Raw genomic sequence first — 22,161 nt, 5'->3', positions numbered from 1 at the left:
ACGATGCCGAGGTCCCCTGGTAACCAGGGTAAACATCGGGTAACTAAGCGCAGGGCCGCGCTTAGTAACCCGATGTTTACCCTGGTTACCAGCGTAAAATGTAAAAAAAACAAACAGCACATACTTACATTCACGTCCCCCTGCGTCCACTTCCTGACTGACTGAGCGCCGTACAGTGAGAGCAGAGCGGTGACGTCACCGCTGTGCTGCTTTCACTTTCACTTTGCGGCGCTGAGTCAGAGGAGGAAGCAGACTGCAGGGGACGCAATGTGAGTATGTGCTGTTTGTTTTTTTTACATTTTACGCTGGTAACCAGGGTAAACATCGGGTTACTAAGCGCGGCCCCGCGCTTAGTTACCCGATGTTTACCCTGGTTACCAGTGTAAAATATCGCTGGTATCGTTGCATTTGGTGTCAAACACAACGATACACAGCGATCAAACGACCAAATAAAGTTCTGGACTTTATTCAGCGACCAGCGACATCACAGCAGGATCCTGATCGCTGCTGCGTGTCAAACTAAACGATATCGCTAGCGAGGACGCTGCAACGTCACGGATCGCTAGCGATATCGTTATAAAGTCGTTTAGTGTGACGGTACCTTAACACTCCGTAATGTCTTTGTTGACACCCCTCTATGATGCCCATTGGCCAAAATCAAGCATAAATGAGAGAGGTTGACCAACTGGAGCAACCTATTTTAATACAGATTTATTTATCCCTTTCAAAAGAGGAATTTGGGGAGAATTGTATGGACTGTCTTTCCACAAAAGGGATCATTAGGAGATATGATCATTGCAGGCTGTTGTTTTATAGGATAAACAGATATCCATGAGAAAAAAAAACACAATTCACTGGCATGAATCTTAGTCCTAATCCTATTCTGAATCTTATTATTATATTTGTTTATGGGGTGAGTTTTGTGGTTTCTTCTCTTCCTTGTATATAGGTCAATCTGTCTTGGTTTTGAGATTTGTGGTTGTGAAGCCCATTTAAGTGTTGCTGTACAAAATGGCAGATTCGGTATCCATTTACTCTCCAGGGATGGAGTCTGTTTAGCCAACTTAGTATTAACTCATTCTAAAAGACCTCTGGTTCTGTGATTGCTCCCAGATTAAAGTGAAATTTCAGATAACTCCAGCCACATGCTATGTAATAATGAGTCTTCCAATCCAGCTGATATGGAAAAATTCAAACAGGACTTAGACAAACAGTTTGCTGGTTGGGAGAAGGAAGTCCAGGAAACCAAGGCAAAGAAATTTGCCCGGGATCTACAAGACTTCATAAGCAACAATGTTTATAGGTGGCATAAAGTGCAGGCCACTGCACGGTCCCCCTCTGTATCATCTATTTCCTCAATCGAAGAGAGGTCTCAATCCACGGACGATCAAAGATCTTTTTCAATCGTTAGAAATAAACGGAAGGGTGGATACAATACTCGCAAAATCAGTTCCAATAAATGTAGGATGGGAAATAATCCAGGATCATCCAAATTACAGGTATTGAATTTATCTCAGGTTGTTCTTACCGACTCACAGGTTGAGGTTCTTAGTCTGGGTCTTTCCTTTTCTCCTTCCTCATCTTTTGATTTTTTTACTACAGTAAAGGACCTTCATCTCTTTGAGAGAAAGCAGGTCCTCAAAAAGTTGCATGGTAAAAAATCATCTGATGACTAGTGTTGAGCGATACCGTCCGATACTTGAAAGTATCGGTATCGGAAAGTATCGGCCGATACCGGCAAAGTATCGGATCCAATCCGATACCGATACCCGATACCAATACAAGTCAATGGGACTCAAGTATCGGACGGTATTCCTGATGGTTCCCAGGGTCTGAAGGAGAGGAAACTCTCCTTCAGGCCCTGGGATCCATATAAATGTGTAAAAGAAAGAATTAAAATAAAAAATATCGCTATACTCACCTGTCCGACGCAGCCTGGACCTCAGCGAGGGAACCGGCAGCGTTGTTTGTTTAAAATTCGCGCTTTTACTTGGTTACGTGAAGCCCCGGCTTGTGATTGGTCAGGGCGGCCATGTTGCCAGGACGCAGACCAATCACAGCAAGCCGTGACGAAATTACGTCACGGCTTGCTGTGATTGGTCCGCGTCCCGGCAACATGGCCGCCATTAACCAATCACAAGCCGTGACGTCACGGGAGGCTGGACACGCGTGCTTTTTAAAATGGGCGCGTGTCCAGCCTCCCGTGACGTCACGGCTTGTGATTGGTTGCGTCTCCCATGTGACTGCGACGCAACCAATCACAAAGCCGGGACGTAATTTTAAAATCCTTAAGGACCTGAAATTACGTCACGGCTTGCTGTGATTGGTTGCGTCGCCCATGTGACTGCGACGCAACCAATCACAACGCCGGAACGTAATTTTAAAATCCTGAAGGACCTGAAATTACGTCACGGCTTGCTGTGATTGGTTGCGTCCCGGTCACATGGGCGGCACGCAACCAATCACAAGCCGGGACTCACGTAAAGGAAAGAAAAGCGCAAATTTTAAACAAAGAACGCTGCCGCTTCCCTCGGTAAGGTGCAGGCTGCGTCGGAGAGGTGAGTATAGCAATATTTTTTATTTTAATTCTCTCTTTTACACATTTTTACATTAATGTTGTTTCGATACCGATACCCGATATCACAAAAATATCGGATCTCGGTATCGGAATTCCGATACAGCAAGTATCGGCCGATACCCGATACTTGCAGTATCGGAATGCTCAACACTACTGATGACACATATTGGACACCCAGGGAGCAAGAAGCTATTGCGATTCTGAATGAACTCTGTGATGACTCTCCTTCTGAATCCTCCTTATGATTGGTAAGTTTGAGATCCCAAAACCTAAGAAGTTTCCCCCACTCAATCTTTTCCCTGAAGTTGAACTATTTGTTAAGCTGGTGACAGAAGAACTTGGAAAAATACCGTGGCATATTCGTAATGACAATTTGACAAAAGAACAAAGATCCGCCCTGTTGGAGCTCCAAAGACTTAAAGGGGTTGTAATTAAGCAAGCGGACAAAGGCGGGAATGTTGTCATTTGGCCTACCAACCTCTATGAAAGAGAAGCTTTTCGACCAGTTGAAGTATGTAAATAATTATAAGAGACTAACATTTAATCCCACCTCTTCCTTTCAGGCCAAACTTTATGAGATCTTGGAGGATGATTTTTTGGATGGGCTGATCACAAAGAATTTAAAAGACAACTTGATTCTTGCATGTGCCAGAACCCCTTGCCTATATCTTCTACCCAAAGTCCACAATAACTTTCAGTGCCCACCTGGGCGTCCAATCATATCTGGAAATGGTGGACTATCTGAAGGAATAAGTAAGATGCTGGACTTTTATTTGAAACCTATTGTGGAAACCCTCCCATCCTACCTAAGGGACACCGGTGATGTGTTATCTCATATCACCAATATTTGCCTTGAGCCTGATATGTGGCTAGTGACACTAGATGTCGAGTCACTTTATACTTCTATAAGGCACATTGATGGCTTGGAAGCAGTGAATTTTTTCTTGGGATCTACTGACATGGATGATCGCTTCATTCTGTTTCTTTTGGCCTTGTTGGAGTTTGCACTCACACATAACTATTTCATTTTTAAGGAGGCACTCTACCTACAGCTCCAGGGGACAGCTATGGGGGCGGCTTTTGCCCCCTCATATGCATGTCTATTCCTGGGGCTGTGGGAGAGAAGAATTTTTGTGACAGACTCCACACCTCTTGCCTCCCAGGTACTTTTATGGACAAGATATATCGACGACGTGTTTGCTATATGGCAAGGCAGTGAGAGTGAACTCCTGGCCTTTGTGGATTTATTAAACAACAATACCAGTAATATTAAATTGACTTGTCATTACAGCCGCAAAAGTATTGACTTTTTGGACATACGGATCTTTAAGGGAAAGGATGGATTCCTTCAAAGTGATCTTTTTCGAAAAGAAACCTCTGTGAATGGTGTTTTGCATGCATCTTCAGCTCATCCTACACATCTCAAAAAGAATATTCCGTATGGCCAATTCCTGAGGGCAAGATGTATATGTTCAGAAGATACCACCAACCAAAAACAAGCCCTGGATCTACAGGAACGTTTTGAGGAACGTGGATACTCTAATCGCACTATTGGAAATTGTAGAAAAAGAGCATCCAACGTCAGGAGAGAGGATCTATTAAGAACTAAGAAAAAGAGTCACTCTGATCCCCAGGTGAGATTTATCTCCACTTTTTCTAGTAACTCACCAGCTGTTAAAGCAGCTTTGGGGAAATACTGGCCTATAATTAAACAAGACCGGACTTTGACTGAATTTACCCCCTCCATAACTTCTATTACATATCGGAGAAACAAAAATTTGAGGGACCTTCTAAGCCACTGCTACTACAGGGGTCAAGACTCGGTCTGTGGCTTTGGCTCTAAGGGCCCAAAGTGGGGATTTTTTCCGTGCAAGAGTTGTTTGGCCTGCAAAAATTTGGAAAGATCCTTCTCTTTTTGCTCCAGCGATGGTTCTAAGGATTTCAAGATCACACATCACATCACATGTAGTACTGAGAATGTAATTTATCATGCCTCCTGCCCTTGTGAGTTGGTTTATGTCGGTTTCACCTCCCGGCAATTACATGTGAGAGTGAGAGAACATGCTCGTGATATCGAAAATGCTGGTGAATGTCAAACTGACGAAATCCTTAAACCAATAGCACGACATTTCAAACTGGTACATGGTTGCAACAGTCGTCTCCTTAAAATTTGTGGTATTGATTGTGTCATCCCGGATAAACGTGGGGGTAACATCAAGAAGAAACTAGCCCAATTGGAGGCACGTTGGATATTTAAAATTGATTGTTTACGTCCAAAAGGCCTGAATGAAATTCTTAGTTTTGCTCCATTTTTGTAAAATGTTTTATAATTGTGTTGTGTTTGTTTGTATTTTAACTCTCACTTTCTTATCTTTTATTATGCAGGTCTGTTTCTGTTGTTGCACTGATGATTTCTGCGCTGCACTCTTTGTTATTTTACAGGAGGGAAAAGGTGAAGGAGAAGGAAGGAAAGAAGAAAGAATGGATGTCACTTATGTCTTATTTCTCGCCATTGGATATGTGTGTGTGTGCGTGTTTGCATGTCCCTCTCCTTTTGGTTCTTTGTGATTATCTAAATGACTTTGTCTCGTGTTGATGTTTGACTCTGTTTTACATTTGTACCACCATTTGCACTTTCGTCGGATCATCAAATTTTTGATGTGTTGGCCTGTATTTTAGATTTATTTATAGTTGCACTAATATTTTTATTGGGCCATAAACTATTGGTCTTTTATGCATCATTAGTTTTCCCTATTGTCACTTTATACATATGCACTTGTATCAACATTCAAGCTTGGATACTGAATGGTTTCATTCTGGTTCACTGTGTGTGCATTTGTCTTGGTGTGTGTGTGTATATGTGCGTGTGTGTGTTTTCATGCACTTGTGTGTGTATGTGCATGTATGTATGTATGTGTGTTTTATGAATATTTATATATATTGTTATGTATATGTATATGTGTGTATACATGTTTATTTCATCATATATATTTCTTATTCCCCACTTTTTCACATATTTTTCATATCTGTATTTACATTTACACCATTATTAATTTTTATAATGTGCTGGATATGGATTAGGTTTATCTGTTTATGTATGTATGTGTGTGTGCGCGTGTGAGTGTGTGTGGATGGTTGCATGTATGTCTGTATACATGTGTGGGAGCATGTGTCCACGTTCATATAGGTGTGTGTGTATAGGTACCTTCACACATGGGCTTGGCTGTGTTTGAACACTTGGTTACATCCACATTCTTTTCCATTTTTGCATTTTCGTTTTATCATGCTACATATTCACGGTTTCCTTTTCTTGCCACATTGGTAGTAACTTTGTTATATTCTGATCTGGCACTTATATTCGTCTTGCTCTTGGTCATTAGCATAGATATTATGGGCATTATTTATTTTCTTCATTATCTTTTAAGGTTTTTCTGCCCAACACCTCCATTCACTTTCATGTCTATATATGACTTGCACTTTTTTTATAAATATCTATATATTTATATTTGCACTAATGTTTCACTTCTTTTTCTTTTTTTCACTCACAGCTTTTTTTTCGTGCACTTCTCCTTATTTCCATTCAGGTATGTTCACCAACTTTTGTGCACTAGTAGTTTATTATTAATCTTTCCCTTTTATTTTATTTTCTTACCAATCTGTGCAGCGTAAATTTCCCTTGTGCCCTTTCATCTTGGCTGTGGCGAGCGCTTCCTGTGGCTGGCGCCGACCTGTTTCCATGGACACGCTTCTCCATGTCGTCGTGGCTCTCTGCTCATCTGCGCTGACGCGTCGGCAGTGGGCGGAGACCTGTGACGTCAGACGCCGGCAACATGGTTTCCGGTCGGCTGCCGTGCTGCAGGAAGCGCCGCTTTCGACCGCGCTATTGGGGCTCCCCTTTTGATAAGCCCTATAAAAACCTGCAACACTTACCTCTCACCACACCCCCCGAGGAAGCATTGACAGCGAAACGTGCACCGGGGCCTCTTCTTTACTCAGCATTTAGGTCGGTATTACCTTTATTATTCTCCAGCATTATGTAATATTTGCAGGTATACCCATTGTGGATGTTGGGGATTTTTCTACTATTGATAAGACTTTTTGCATGATGTGTTGGTTCTATTTATCATGAGCATACTGATTGATGCTATATACTAGCTACTTGTAGCGGTTGTGCACTTGCGTATCTATATAGGCCACCACTTTACTTTTTCGCACAGGTCAAACTTTATTTCCCCCAACTTCATGGGCTAATTTGTTTGAATTTATATTTTGGTATACCTCCTTTTAACTGGTACTGTATACAATATATTTTGCTGAGCATTGCTCATTTGGTGTCACTATCCCTGTCATTATTTTTTCTTTATTTATTGTGTTTTTGTTATGAATTTTAATGATTACTATTTGTATTTATTCTTAATAAAATAATATATTTTATTATATTTCGCTCTGTGATTCACCTTTTCTTTGGGAAAATATATTGTATATGACGTGATAGAGCTATATTATTTTGGCCGTCTTTTGGTAAATATGTAATAATGTGTTCTACCGTTGCCACGGAAGGTCCAAGTTGCACATCCATTACACAATCGCAAAAAACAACCATGTTATGAGAGAATGTGTCCTTACTACGTATGTATCCTACTAATATCAGTCTAAATGTGGGCATAATATTCATCAGGTGTCTTCTAAAATAAAACAAAAAGTTGGGCCTTTGGTGGATATATGGTCAATGATGAAGTGGACAATAGGTGAATAGAACCTTGGAGAATGTATAATTCAGTTACTCCTGGATCCAAAAAAATGCCATCAGAAGGGTAAATGGTTCTTTGCAATGAACCTCAGGATGATTACTCGGGGGTAATACTGGGGGTATTTCTTAGACACTCCATGGTACTCTAATATGTGCATTTTATGTCAAATTAGACTCATCGTATTTAGCCATGGTTGTATCACATTCATCTTTTAATGTTTGGCTCTTTAGTTTCTTTCTCAAAAAAGTTGGCAGTCTTTCGGTGGCGATCTTACCACTGGTACCGGCATCGATCAGCAAAACAGGGAACTTTAATCCACCTCCGCTCCTTTCATTCTCTATAGTGCTGCCGAGCGTTAGGCTTTGCAGCCTCATAATGAATTGAGCTGTGTCCAGTCGCCTGACCTGACGTTCATTTTTGTAATGGGGGTAATAGTTCCATGGTGGGCATAACAATTCCCTGTTCTCCTGCTCGGTCCAGTAAGTTAAGACCTCTGGATAGGTGATAACTTATTTTCTGCTGGACAACTTCTTTAAGGGTTAAAGAGCTTGTCAAGTTGACAGTCCAAAAAGTTAATTAGGTGGAGTTTAAGTTCCTAGAATCCCAAAGAGCATGACAATCATACACCATCTATCTCCATAAAGAATGAAAGAATTGGGAGCATATCCTTTGTGTGACAAGTAGTGTTGAGCGATACCTTCCGATATCGGAAAGTATCGGTATCGGATTGGATCGGCCGATATTCAAAAAATATCGGATATCGCCGATACCGATACCCGATACCAATGCAAGTCAATGGGACCAAAATATCGGAATCGGAATTAAAATAAACCCTTTCTTTCCTTGTAGGTTCATTCTACATGAAGGAAAACAACTAAGAATAATGTAGGATGTATTGGGGGAGGTGGCGGAGAAATTAAAGGCATATAGGTTTAGCCCAATCAAATAGAATAGCAGGAATTTAAAAAAAAAATTAAGACGTTCGGAGTTACAAAGATATTGACTATGTTAAGATTTTTTTTATTTTGTCAGATATTGATGTTTCACTACTTCCATGCCCTTCACCTTCTTTTTTACTTCTCCCACACTTTCTTCTTCATCATCCTCAGCAGCAGCATCTTTGACATCAACTTCTTCTTCACCTTATTCATCTTCTTCTTCTTCATCTTCTACCTATTATTTTTTTGTTACATTCTTCATATTCTTTTTATTAAACTATTATTCTTCTTCATATTCTACTTCTTCATCATATTCTTATTTGTGACAGGCATTCCTGTAGTTGTTATCTATAAAAGTTTGAAGATTACACCTTCCATTCTGCCTGTCACAAAAGAGTTACAACAGGATTTGTCCGCGTTCAGTTAGGCCTGCAGCAGCAGGCTTTTTCCAGGGGCACCACGAGGAGGAACGGACTCACTGCCATACACTGCTTAGTCTTCTTCTGCTTATGATTTAGATAATATCTTTTGCTCTGATGTTTAGTCTTATGCTTAATGTTCTTCTGCTCTTTGTTCTGCAGCCTCTTGTTCTTCTGCTTCTCGGTCTTCCGGGTCGTCGTCTTTAGGGTCTTGAACTTGGAAATGTAGCAGAAGGTACAAGAAGGCTGAGAAAATGCCGAGAACCAGCTGATGGAACTGGAACTCGAATGGCTACCCGAAGGTCCAAGAGCCAATGGAACTACCGAGGACCAGCTGACGTTACTGGAACCCGGTTACTAAGCTGGAGGTACCCGTGCCAGAAAGCACTACCAAGGACCACCTGACGTTGGTGGAACTCGGATACCCAGAAGGAGACACCTAAGCCAAAGGCTCTGCCCGGAACCAGCTGATGGTACAAGAACCAGGATTAGGAGCAGAAGGTACAAGAGCAAAAGACACTGCCGAGAACCAGCTGACGGTACTGGAACCCGGATGGGTAGCCGAAGGTACAAGAGCCAATGGAACTACCGAGGACCAGCTGACGTTACTGGAACCCGGATACTAAGCAGGAGGTACCCATGCCAGAAAGTCCTACCAAGGACCACCTGACGTTGGTGGAACTTGGATACCCAGAAGGAGGCACCTAAGCCAAAGGCTCTGCCCGGAATCAGTTGACGGTACTGGAACCAGGATGGGGAGCAGAAGGTACAAGAGCAAAAGACACTGCCGAGAACCAGCTGATGGTATTGGAACCCAGATGAGTAGCCGAAGGTACAAGAGCCAATGGAACTACCGAGGACCAGCTGACGTTACTGGAACCCGGATTCTAAGCAGAAGGTACCCATGCCAGAAAGCACTACCAAGGACCACCTGACATTGGTGGAACTCGGATACCCAGAAGGAGGCACCTAAGCCAAAGGCTCTGCGCGGAACCAGCTGACGGTACTGGAACCAGGGGGCCCTATTCAAGATTGTCTTCCTAGAGCCCCAACTAGCAGTGTTGGAGCCAAGGGTCAGCGGGGGGAGCAGAGTGTAGGCCGAACCCTGCACTGGAGGCAGCTTAGTGTCTGTTGTGTCTGCGTGTCATTTGCAGGACACGTTGCCGGCTACACAGCAGGGGAACAGCTGGCGCTACTGAACCCCACTGACACAGTGGCGAGTGTTTTTCTCTGTGCAGCCAGCACTTCCGAGCACCAACTGGCGGTGTTAGAGCCCAGGGACAACAGGAGGAGCAGAGTGTAGGCCGAAGCCTCCACTGGAGGCAGCTTATTGTCTGTTGTGTCTGCTTGGCATTTGCAGGACACGTTGCCGGCTACACAGCAGGGGAACAGCTGACGTTACTGAACCCCATTGACACAGTGGCGAGTGTTTTTCTCTGTGCAGCCAGTACTTCCGAGCACCAACTGGCGGTGTTAGAGCCCAGGGACAGCAGGAGGAGCAGAGTGTAGGCCGAAGCCTGCACTGGAGGCAGCTTAGTGTCTGTTGTGTCTGCGTGGCATTTGCAGGACATGTTGCCGGCTACACAGCAGGGGAACAGCTGATGTTACTGAACCCCAATGACACAGTGGTGAGTGTTTTTCTCTGTGCAGCCAGTACTTCCGAGCACCAACTGGCAGTGTTAGAGCCCAGGGATAGCAGGAGGAGCAGAGTGTAGGCCGAAGCCTGCACTGGAGGCAGCTTAGTGTCTGTTGTGTCTGCGTGGCATTTGCAGGACACGTTGCCGGCTACACAGCAGGGGAACAGCTGGCGTTACTGAACCCCACTGACACAGTGGCGAGTGGTTTTTTCTGTGCAGCCAGCACTTCCGAGCACCAACTGGCAGTGTTAGAGCCCAGGGACAGCAGGAGGAGCAGAGTGTAGGCCGAAGCCTGCACTGGAGGCAGCTTAGTGTCTGTTGTGTCTGCGTGGCGTTTTCAGGACACATTGCCGGCTACACAGCAGGGGAACAGCTGGCATTACTAAACCCCACTGACACAGTGGCGAGTGTTTTTCTCTGTGCAGCCAGCACTCCCAAACACCAACTGGCGGTGTTACAGCCCAGGGAATCAAGGAGGAGAAGAGGAGCAGAGTGTAGGCCGAAGCCTGTACTGGAGACAGCTTATTGTCTGTTGTGTCTGCATGGCGTTTGCAGGACACGTTGCCGGCTACACAGCAGGGGAACAGCTGGCGTTACTGAACCCCACTGACACAGTGGCGAGTGTTTTTCTCTGTGCATCCAGCACTTCCGAGCACCAACTGGCGGTATTAGAGCCCAGGGACAGCAGGGGGAGCAGAGTGTAGGCCGAAGCCTGCACTGGAGGCAGCTTAGTATCTATTGTGTCTGCGTGGCATTTGCAGGACGTTGCCGGCTACACAGCAGGGGAACAGCTGGCGTTACTGAACCCCACTGACACAGTGGCGAGTGTTTATCTCTGTGCAGCCAGCACTTCTGAGCACCAACTGGTGGTGTTAGAGCCCAGGGACAACAGGAGGAGCAGAGTGTAGGCCGAAGCCTGCACTGGAGGCAGCCTATTGTCTGTTGTATCTGCGTGGTGTTTACAGGACACGTTGCCGGCTAAACAGCAGGGGAACAGGTGGCGTTACTGAACCCCACTGACACAGTGGTGAGTGTTTTTTTCTCTGCAGCCAGCACTTCCGAGCACCAACTGGCGGTGTTAGAGCCCAGGGGCAGCAGGAAGAGCAGAGTGTAGGCCAAAGCCTGCACTGGAGGCAGCTTAGTGTCTATTGTGTCTGCGTGGCGTTTGCAGGACGTTGCCGGCTACAGAGCAGGGGAAAAGCTGGCGTTACTGAACCCCACTGACACAGTGGCGAGTGTTTATCTCTGTGCACCCAGCACTTCCAAGCACCAACTGGCGTTGTTAGAGCCCAGGGACAGCAGGGGGAGCAGAGTGTAGGCTGAAGCCTGCACTGGAGGCAGCTTATTGTCTGTTGTGTCAGCGTGGCGTTTACAGGACACGTTGCTGGCTACAAAGCAGGGGAACAGCTGGCGTTACTGAACCCCACTGACACAGTGGCGAGTGTTTTTCTCTGTGCAGCCAGCACTTCCGAGCACCAACTGGCGGTGTTAGAGCCCAGGGACAGCAGGAGGAGCAGGCAGCTTAGTGTCTGTTGTGTCTGCGTGGCGTTTGCAGGACACGTTGCCGGCTACACGGCAGGGGAACAGCTGACGTTACTGAACCCCACTGACACAGTGGCGATTGTTTTTCTCTGTGCAGCCAGCACTTCCGAGCACCAACTGGCGGTGTTAGAGCCCAGGGAATCAAGGAGGAGCAGAGAAGCAGAGTGTAGGCTGAAGCCTGCACTGGAGGCAGCTTATTGTCTGTTGTGTCTGTGTGGCATTTGCAGGACACGTTGCCGGCTACACAGCAGGGGAACAGCTGGCGTTACTGAACCCCACTGACACAGTGGCGAGTGTTTTTCTCTCTGCAGCCAGCACTTCCGAGCACCAACTGGCGGTGTTAGAGCCCAGGGGCAGCAGGAAGAGCAGAGTGTAGGCCAAAGCCTGCACTGGAGGCAGCTTAGTGTCTGTTGTGTCTGCATGGCGTTTGCAGGACACGTTGCCGGCTACACAGCAGGGGAACAGCTGGCGTTACTGAACCCCACTGACACAGTGGCCAGTGTTTTTCTCTGTGCATCCAGCACTTCCGAGCACCAACTGGCGGTATTAGAGCCCAGGGACAGCAGGGGGAGCAGAGTGTAGGCCGAAGCCTGCACTGGAGGCAGCTTAGTATCTATTGTGTCTGCGTGGCATTTGCAGGACGTTGCCGGCTACACAGCAGGGGAACAGCTGGCGTTACTGAACCCCACTGACACAGTGGCGAGTGTTTATCTCTGTGCAGCCAGCACTTCTGAGCACCAACTGGCGGTGTTAGAGCCCAGGGACAACAGGAGGAGCAGAGTGTAGGCCGAAGCCTGCACTGGAGGCAGCCTATTGTCTGTTGTATCTGCATGGCGTTTGCAGGACACGTTGCCGGCTACACAGCAGGGGAACAGCTGACGTTACTGAACCCCACTGACACAGTGGCGATTGTTTTTCTCTGTGCAGCCAGCACTTCCGAGCACCAACTGGCGGTGTTAGAGCCCAGGGAATCAAGGAGGAGCAGAGAAGCAGAGTGTAGGCTGAAGCCTGCACTGGAGGCAGCTTATTGTCTGTTGTGTCTGTGTGGCGTTTGCAGGACACGTTGCCGGCTACACAGCAGGGGAACAGCTGGCGTTACTGAACCCCACTGACACAGTGGCGAGTGTTTTTCTCTGTGCAGCCAGCACTTCCGAACACCAACTGGCGTGGTTAGAGCCCAGGGACAGCAGGGGGAGCAGAGTGTAGGCCGAAGCCTGCACTGGAGGCAGCTTAGTGTCTGTTGTGTCTGCGTGGCGTTTGCAGGACTCGTTGCCGGCTACACAGCAGGGGAACAGCTGGCGTTACTGAACCCCACTGACACAGTGGCGAGTGTTTTTCTCTGTGCCGCCAGCACTTTCGAGCACCAACTGGCGGTGTTAGAGCCCAGGGAATCAAGGAGGAGCAGAGTGTTGGCCAGAAGCCTGCACTGGAGGCAGCTTAGTGTCTGTTGTGTCTGCATGGCGTTTGCAGGACACGTTGCCGGCTACACAGCAGGGGAACAGCTGGCGTTACTGAACCCCACTGACACAGTGGCCAGTGTTTTTCTCTGTGCAGCCAGCACTTCCGGGCACCAACTGGCGGTGTTGGAGCCCAGGGAATGCAGGAGGAGCAGAGTGTAGGCCAAGGCTTAATTGGAGCAAGTTGAAAGGGAACCTTTAACCCCCCAGGCGTTTGTAGCTGAAAGAGCCACCTTGTGCAGCACAAATGATGCAAAAGGAAAAGGTGGCTCTTTTAATTATGCTCCTTGAAAACGCAGAACTAAACACTGATAAAAAGTGTCCCCTGATACCATGAAACCATCCCGGAGGTGGGACTTTCCTTCGAAATGGGACGCAGCACAGCCGTCATTCCTACCCCCTTGGCACCGTGCGCCGCCTCCTCAGTGTTGTTTAATTCTGTCCCGGAGCCTGCGCTGTTATGTTATCCCTTGGCCATGCGCAGTTAGCGCTGCCCATCTTCTGACATCATTTGTTGTCAGGCTGGCTGCGCCTGTGCGGACACGTTGCCCAAGATCCCACCTCGCAGTGTCGTCTAATGTAATCACACTGCAGGCCTGGGATCCATGGGCATGTGCAGTGCATATCTTTGCCTCTCACTCCCCTCCTTCTGGCTTCTTCAGACTGTGTGGCGTCACGGCCGTGCCATGCTATTAGGGATCAGCTGACGGCTCACAGTCTGAAGAAGGCAGAGGGAGATGAGTGAGAGCCTGAGGTGAAGATATGCACTGCGCATGCCCATGGATCCCAGGCCCGCAGTGCGATTAAATCAGAAGAGACTGCGAGGCGGGATCTCGGGCAGCACGGCCACACAGGCGCAGGCAGCCTGACAACAAATGATATCAGAAGACGGGCAGCGCTAAGTGCGCATGGCCAAGGGATAACATAACAGCGCAGGCTACGGGACAGATTCAAACAACGCTGAGGAGGTGGCGCACGGCACCAAGGGGGTAGGAATGACGGCTGTGCTGCGTCCCATTACGAAGGAAAGTCCCCCCTCCAGGACGGTTTCATGGTATGAGGGGACACATTTTATAAGTGTTAAGTTCTGCGTGTGCAAGGAACTAAACTAAAAGAGCTACCTTTTCCTTGTGCAGCATTACTGCTGCACAAGGTGGCTCTTTCAGTAACAAACGCCTGGGGGGGACAGGTTCCCTTAAATTTCAGTAGCTGTGTCAGCGTGGCGGTCGCAGGACACATTGCCGGCTACACAGCTGGGGATCAGCTGACATTACTGAAACCCAATAACACTGGGTCATGTGTTTTAACTGTGCAGACGGCACTTCTGAGCATCAACTGGTGGTGTTGGAGCGCAGGGATTACAGTTCAGGTGGTAGAAACATGAACGCAACAGGAGACCTGGATACTGTAGCCAACCAATTATTTAATCTGGAAGAGGAGTGTCAAATTCCTGCGAGATCCAGGCCTTGTTCATTTTCAGAAAAAAAAGCAGGTCAACGTTATCGGAGGATAGTCGCATGCTACGGTCTGTTGGTACACCACCTGCGGCACTAAAGACGCGTTCCGATAATACACTAGCAGCAGGGCAAGCCAGCACCTCCAATGCATACTGGCTTAGCTCTGGCCATGTATCCAGCTTAGAGACCCAAAATTTGAAGGGGGAAGAGCCATCTGGGAGTACAGTAAGAGGGCAAGACATGTAGTCTGTCACCATCTGACGGAAACGTTGCCTCCTGCTGACTGGAGCCATCTGTGATGGTGTAGACATGTGTGGCGGGCACACAAAACTGTGCCACAGTTGGGCCATACTGGTCTTGCCTTGTGCTGAGGCACTGCTTCTGCTCCCTCTTTGTGCAGAGCTTCCTCCACTGCCTTGACGCACTGAGCTGCTTTGTAAAGCACTAGCAGCACTGCTCTCATTTGGACTGGAGAAGATGATGGAATTCACCAGTGTGTCTTGGTACTCCCGCATTTTACGCTCCCAGTTCAACGGTGTTATGAGGCTTTTTAAGTTGTCCCAGTGGTGAGGATCTAGGAGGGTGTACACCCAGTAATCAGCCGTGTTGAGAATGTGGGCGATGCGGCGGTCGTTTCTCAGGCACTGCAGCATGTAATCAGCCATGTGCTGCAGACTGCCAACTGCCCAAGAAACGCTGTCCCCTGCTTGAGGCGTGATCTCTGCCTGCTCTGCATCACCCCACCCTCGCTCTACACACTGACTACTGGAGAATTGTGTAACTCCCTCCTCTGTACCGATGTCTTCCTCCTCTATTGACTCCTCATCCTCCTCAAGTGTCCCCTGCCTAGGCCTTTGTGAGGAACCACGTAGCGCTGACTGTCCAGAAGCTGATGGAATTGGTGACTCCTCATTAGGGTTGAGCGACTTTTACTTTTTCAGGATCGCTTCGGGTTTTGTGAAACCCGACTTTGTCAAAAGTCGGGTCGGGTGAAATCGGCCGATTATTGCGAAAAGTCGGGGATCCGACCGAAATACGAAACCCAATGCAAGTCAATGGAGAATCAAAGTCGGCAGTGAGTGGAGGACAGGAAAACACCAACAGAGCCCATTTTAATGCCAAAAACATCAATTCTTGTTACTTAAGCTTGTCAATCTTAATTTACCTTATAATAATAGATAGCCATTGAAAATTTGGGGGTCATTTGGCAACAGTTGTGGGGGGAGTAGGGCTGGCTCAAGTTTTTCGTGGGCCCAGCAAACGCAGACTACGTCACGGCAGTGGAGGAGGGAAAGGTAAGTATTTCAACTTTGCAAGTGCTGTGATCATGAGCAAGCAGGGGGGGCACACTCATTCGCATTGCCACTGGCACAGGGCCCCTCAAAGTACGGCGTTGTGATTGACGGCGGGGGCGCCTCCCACTGGCAGAGACACTTTTGCGTACTATGAGGGGCCCTGTGCCAGTGACGTCGCCAATGAGTATGCCCCCCCACCTGTTGAAGGAACCAGCACTTTCATCTGCACCTTCCTCTTTGTCCCCGTGTAAGGTGGTCTAGTATGCGGGAAGGGGAACCAGACTTTCTCCAGGGTCAGATACTGGCTATGTAGAGTGCAAGGGGAATGTAGTGGTCTGGGTCAATGTACCAGCAGACTCATCTAGCAGTGGCTGGGCAATGGGCAGGATGAGGAGGAAACACAGATATAGGCCCAAAGAATAAAGTAGGCGAAATGCAGTTCAAAATTGGTAACAGGAGTAAACAGGCAGCACTGCTTTGTTCAGTGGAGGAGAACAGCAAGGAGCGGCAGACACCGTTAGTAGGCCCAACCAAACCAGTAGGCCAAATGCAGTTTTAAAATTCCTATAGGCCGAAAGCCTGAAGATGGAAGGTCAGGAGAAAAACACAGGAGAATACCAAGGAGCGGCAGACACCGTTAGTAGGCCCAACCAAACTAGCAGGCCAAATGCACTTTAATATGTGATATCGGCTGCAAATTGAGGCTCTGCTTTGTGCAGTGAAGGACAGCTGTAATGAGTGGCGCAGACAGGCACATGTAGTAGGCCTAAATTAAAAAAGTTGGCTCAATGCAGTTTAAAATTGGTTACAGGGGTAGACAGGCAGCAGAGCGTTGTTAAGCGGAGGACGATTGTCAGGACTGGAGTGGCCCAGACAGACTTGGTAGGCCTAAAATAAAAAAGTAGGCGCAATGCAGTTAAAAATGGGTAACAGGGGTACACAGGCAGCATTGTTTTGTTAGGCGGAGGACGATTGCTAGGAGTGGCGCAGACAGACTTACTAGGCCTAAAATAAAAAAAGTAGGCTCAATGCAGTTCAAAATGGGTAACAGGTACACAGGCAGCATTGTTTTGTTAGGCGGAGGACGATTGCTAGGAGTGGCGCAGACAGACTTACTAGGCCTAAAATAAAAAAGTAGGCTCAATGCAGTTCAAAATGGGTAACAGGTACACAGGCAGCATTGTTTTGGTCAGCGGAGGACGATTAGTAGGAGTGGCGCAGACAGACTTACTAGGCCTAAAATAAAAAAGTAGGCTCAATGCAGTTTAAAATGGGTAACAGGGGTACACAGGTATCATTGTTTTGTTAGGCGGAGGACGATTGCTAGGAGTGGCGCAGACAGACTTACTAGGCCTAAAATAAAAAAGTAGGCTCAATGCAGTTCAAAATGGGTAACAGGTACACAGGCAGCATTGTTTTGGTCAGCGGAGGACGATTAGTAGGAGTGGCGCAGCCAGACTTACTAGGCCTAAAATAAAAAAGTAGGCTCAATGCAGTTTAAAATGGGTAACAGGGGTACACAGGCAGCACTGGTTTGGTCAGCGGAGGACGATTGCTAGGAGTGGCGCAGACAGACTTACTAGGCCTAAAATAAAAAAGTTGGCTCAATGCAGTTCTAAACTGGTAACAGGAGTAAACTGGTGGCACTGCTTTGATCGGTGGAGGACAACTGGAATAAGTGGCTGACACAGTACGTTGGCCAAAATAGTAAAGCGGGCTAAATGTCTGCCAAAAAAATGTTCGTAAATAAACAGGTGGCAAAGCATCGTACAGGGGTGGATTCCTCAGCTGTGTACCAGATTGTGGTAGTTCGCGCACTGTATTCACTGGTCAAAATGGAGGGCATGGTCCCTGTATATATTTACTATCACCTCTCAATTTGTATTGGCAGTGCCATTGAAGGATTTAACAGCACCGACTAAACAGCGGTGGAGCACTGTTTGAGCTGGGGGGGGAACACTCTCTCGTGGGCGGTGGTACTGGCCTAGGGCCCCTCATATTACAACGGTGTGTCTGACATTGGTTATGCACCCCCACCGCCAGAGACACTTAATTGTACTGTGCCAGTGCCGTCGGCCAAAAGTGGGCACACCCACCTGTCCAGGCAAACGGCACTTGCACGGGTGCTTGCGCCAAGTGGTGACCACGGGCCCGTGGGGGGAGTCAGCCCACTTAGGGAGGTGCTAAAAATGGCCTATGGTGGACATTCAGCAGCAGCAAATGGAGGAATTGGAGCAGTCAGTAAGAGGAGTCCAAAAGCAAGACCTTTTTTAAGGAAAGCTACGTGTCAGCAGGGGAAGGTGGGGCAAAAGAATTTGTAATCCATGATTGGTTCATTTTAATGAAGGTTAGATCATCAACATTTTGGGTAGCCAGACGTGTCCTTTTTTCGGTCAGTATTGAACCAGCAGCACTGAAGACTCTTTCTGATAGCACACTGGCAGCAGGGCAAGCAAGCTCCTGTAATGCATATTCTGCCAATTCAGGCCAGGTGTCTAGTTTAGATGCCCAGTAATCAAAGGGGAATGACCTGTAAGGGAGAACATCGATAAGGGAGGAATAGTAGTTTGTAACCATACTGGACAAATGCTGTCTCCTGTCACTTCGAATCGATGCAGCTGTCCCTGTCGTGTCAGCGGTCATTGAAAAATCACTCCACAACCTTGTCATAAAACCCCTCTGACCAACTCCACTTCGGATTTCCGCACCGCTAACACCTCTGCCATGTTGCCCCCTACGGCTCGTGTGAGAACCATCACCGCCGCTGTGTGCTGGGAATGCCAGAACCAAACGGTCTACAAGAGTTGCTTGTTTGGTAGCCAATATTTGCTCTAGGTTCTCATGTGGCATGATATTTTGCAATTTCCCTTTGTAGCGTGGATCCAGTAGGCAGGCCAACCAGTAATCGTCATCGGTCATCATTTTGACAATGCGGGGGTCCCTTTTTAGGATACGCAGCCATGTGGGCCAATGTTCCAGGTGTCAATTCACTGCTTCTGCTGGGTTGAGGAGCACTTTCTTGCAAATCTACATCACAAGTGTCCCGCAAGAAACCTGTACCAGACCTTGCAACGGCACCAGTTTCTATTGCCCCCTGAGAAGCTCCCTCCTCCCATACATATTCATGCCCATCATCCTCATCCTCATCCTCTTCGTCCGCCACCTTGTCCTGGACAGTTCCCTGACCAGACAATGGCTGGCTGTCATCAAGGCTTCCCTCCTCCTCGGCTGCAGACGCCTGCTCCTTAATGTGCGTCAAACTTTGCATCAGCAGACGCATAAGTGGGATGCTCATGCTTATGATGGCGTCGTCTGCACTTACCAGCCGTGTGCATTCCTCAAAACACTGAAGGACTTGACAGAGGTCTTGTAGCTTCGACCACTGCACACCAGACAACTCCATGTCTGCCATCCAACTGCCTGCCCGTGTATGCGTATCCTCCCACAAATAAATGATAGCACGCCTCTGTTCACACAGCCTCTGAACCATGTGCAGTGTGGAGTTCCACCTTGTTGCAACATCTATAATTAGGCGGTGCTGTGGAAGATTTAGCGATCGCTGATGGTTCAGCATACGGCTGGAGTGTACGGGCGACCGGCGGATGTGCGAACAAAGTTTTCGCACCTTCAAGAGCAGGGCTGGTAACTCCGGATAATTTTTCAGGAAGCACTGCACCACCAGGTTCAAAGTGTGAGCCAAGCAAGATATGTGTTTAAGTTGTGAAAGGGCTATGGCAGCCATAAAATTCCTTCCGTTATCACTGACTACCTTGCCTGCCTCAAGATGTACACTGCCCAGCCATGACTCACTTTCTTGCTGCAAGAACTCGGCCAGTACTTCCGCGGTGTGTCTGTTGTCGCCCAAACACTTCATTTCCAACACAGCCTGCTGACGCTTACCACTAGCTGTTCCATAATGAGACACCTCGTGTGCAACACTGGCAGCTGCGGATGGAGTTGCCAGGTGACTGAGCTCTGTGGACGAGCTGTCGCTTATGGAGGAGGAGGAGGAGGAGGAGGGGTGTCGAACGCCTACTGCCAACTGTTTCCTAGACCGTGGGCTAGGCAGAACTGTCCCACTATGGCTGTCCCCTGTGGAGCCTGCATCCACCACATTAACCCAGTGCACCGTGATGGACAAGTAACGTCCCTGGCCATGCCTACTGGTCCATGCATCTGTGGTGAGGTGCACCTTTCCACTGACAGACTGCCTCAGTGCATGGACAATGCGGTCTTTGACATGCTGGTGGAGGGCTGGGATGGCTTTTCTCGCAAAGAAGTGGCGACTGGGTAGGTCATAGCGTGGTACTGCATAGGCCATCAGGTCTTTGAAAGCTTTCGACCAACCGGTAGGGCATCATCTCTAACGAGATTAATGTGGGCGTTCAAACCCTGTGTACGCGGATGAGAGGATGAGTACTTTATTTTCCTCACGAGAGTCTCTTCTAGGGTGAGCTGGACAGGAGACCTGCAGATGGTGGAACTAGCAGTGGTGGCGGGGGTGGACATGGCGGATTGAGAGACAGTTGGTGATGTTGGCCTACATACAGTGCTTCCTACAAATAACCTTCTGATTCCCTGCCTGCTTTGGCTTTGCGATGATCCCTCCACATTAGCTGCTGGTGGTGTCCGAACCGGTGGGCTTACAGTGAGGGAAGCAATGTAGTGTTGCTGACTACCTTCATTCTGACCAGGTGCACCAACGGTACAGGACGTTTGGTAGTTTGTCCAGGCTTGCAAGTGCATGCTGTTTAAATGTCTACGCATGCACGTTGTATTTAAATTTTGAAGAATCTTCCCTCTGCTAAAGGGCTTTGAGCATTTCTTACAGATCACTTTAGACTGATCATTGGGATCTTGGTCAAAAAAATGCCACACTGCACTCTTCCTACTATGGAATTCCTTTTCAGGCATTGCACGCTGTGCAACTTTCAGCGGTTGGCCACGCTGTCCTAAAACTGTTTTTGTCACACGTTTTGGGCCTGATACGGGCCTGGCTGATGACAGCTGTTGCGATGTAGATTGGTATTGCTGCGGATAACCCTCCTCTGCTTGTGAGCTAGTGCCAGCGGCACCCTCTTCCCCCAATGGCTGCCAATCTGGGTCAAGAACTGGGTCATCTATCACCTCCTCCTCCACAATGTCATGTGCACCTTCCTCAGTGTCACCGTGTAAGCCAAGGCTATAGCATTCGGGACAGGGCACCATAGTCTCATTAGGGTCAGATTCTGGCTCAGGAAACTGCGAGATCAATGTAGTGATCTGAGTCAATGGAACAGCATCATAATCTAGCTGTGGCTGTGCATCAGTGCACTCCATGTCCGATTCTTCTTGTACTGGGCAGTGTACAATTTCCCTTTCTAACCCTGGCACGGTATGGGTAAAGCGCTCCATGGAGTAACCTGTAGTGTCGCCTGACGCATCCTTCACTTTTGGTTTGGGAGAAGGGCACAAGGAAACGTCTTTTTCCGGACCGGAAGCATCCACTGACGACTGGCTGCTCTTAGATTTTGAACTTTGGGAAGAGGAGGCGAAAGAGCTAGAGGCTGAGTCAGCAAGGAAAGACAAAACTTTTTCCTGCTGCTCCGGCTTTAAAAGCTGTTTTCCTAGTCCCAGGTAAGGGAGCCTTCGAGGCCTTGTGTAGCCAGACGATGACACAGGCTCAACACCTCCAGCCTTAGGTGCTACTGTGTTTTCGCCTCTACCACCAGATGCAGCACCACCACCAGTACTAGCTGGCAACCCCTGCCCACGGCCTCTTCCACCAGACTTCCTCATTTTTGGGGGGGAGACACTGAACCACAACTCTGGCCCAGTGGTATAACACAACACTATGAACGTGGCAGAAAGTGGCTGCCTGATATACGACGCACTAGCAGTACAGCAGAATATAAACTGTGTGAGAAATACTATCTCACTTTTGGGGGGTGACACTGAACCACAACTCTGGCCCAGTGGTATAACACAACACTATGAACATGGCAGAAAGTGGCTGCCTGATATACGACGCATTAGCAGTACAGCAGAATATAAACTGTGTGAGAAATACTATCTCACTTTTGGGGGGTGTGTTGTGAATTTGGATTC

Source organism: Ranitomeya variabilis, chromosome 2, assembly GCF_051348905.1.
Source record: "Ranitomeya variabilis isolate aRanVar5 chromosome 2, aRanVar5.hap1, whole genome shotgun sequence".
In the NCBI taxonomy this organism is placed as follows: domain Eukaryota; kingdom Metazoa; phylum Chordata; class Amphibia; order Anura; family Dendrobatidae; genus Ranitomeya; species Ranitomeya variabilis.
Note: the sequence above shows the minus strand (reverse complement) of the source record.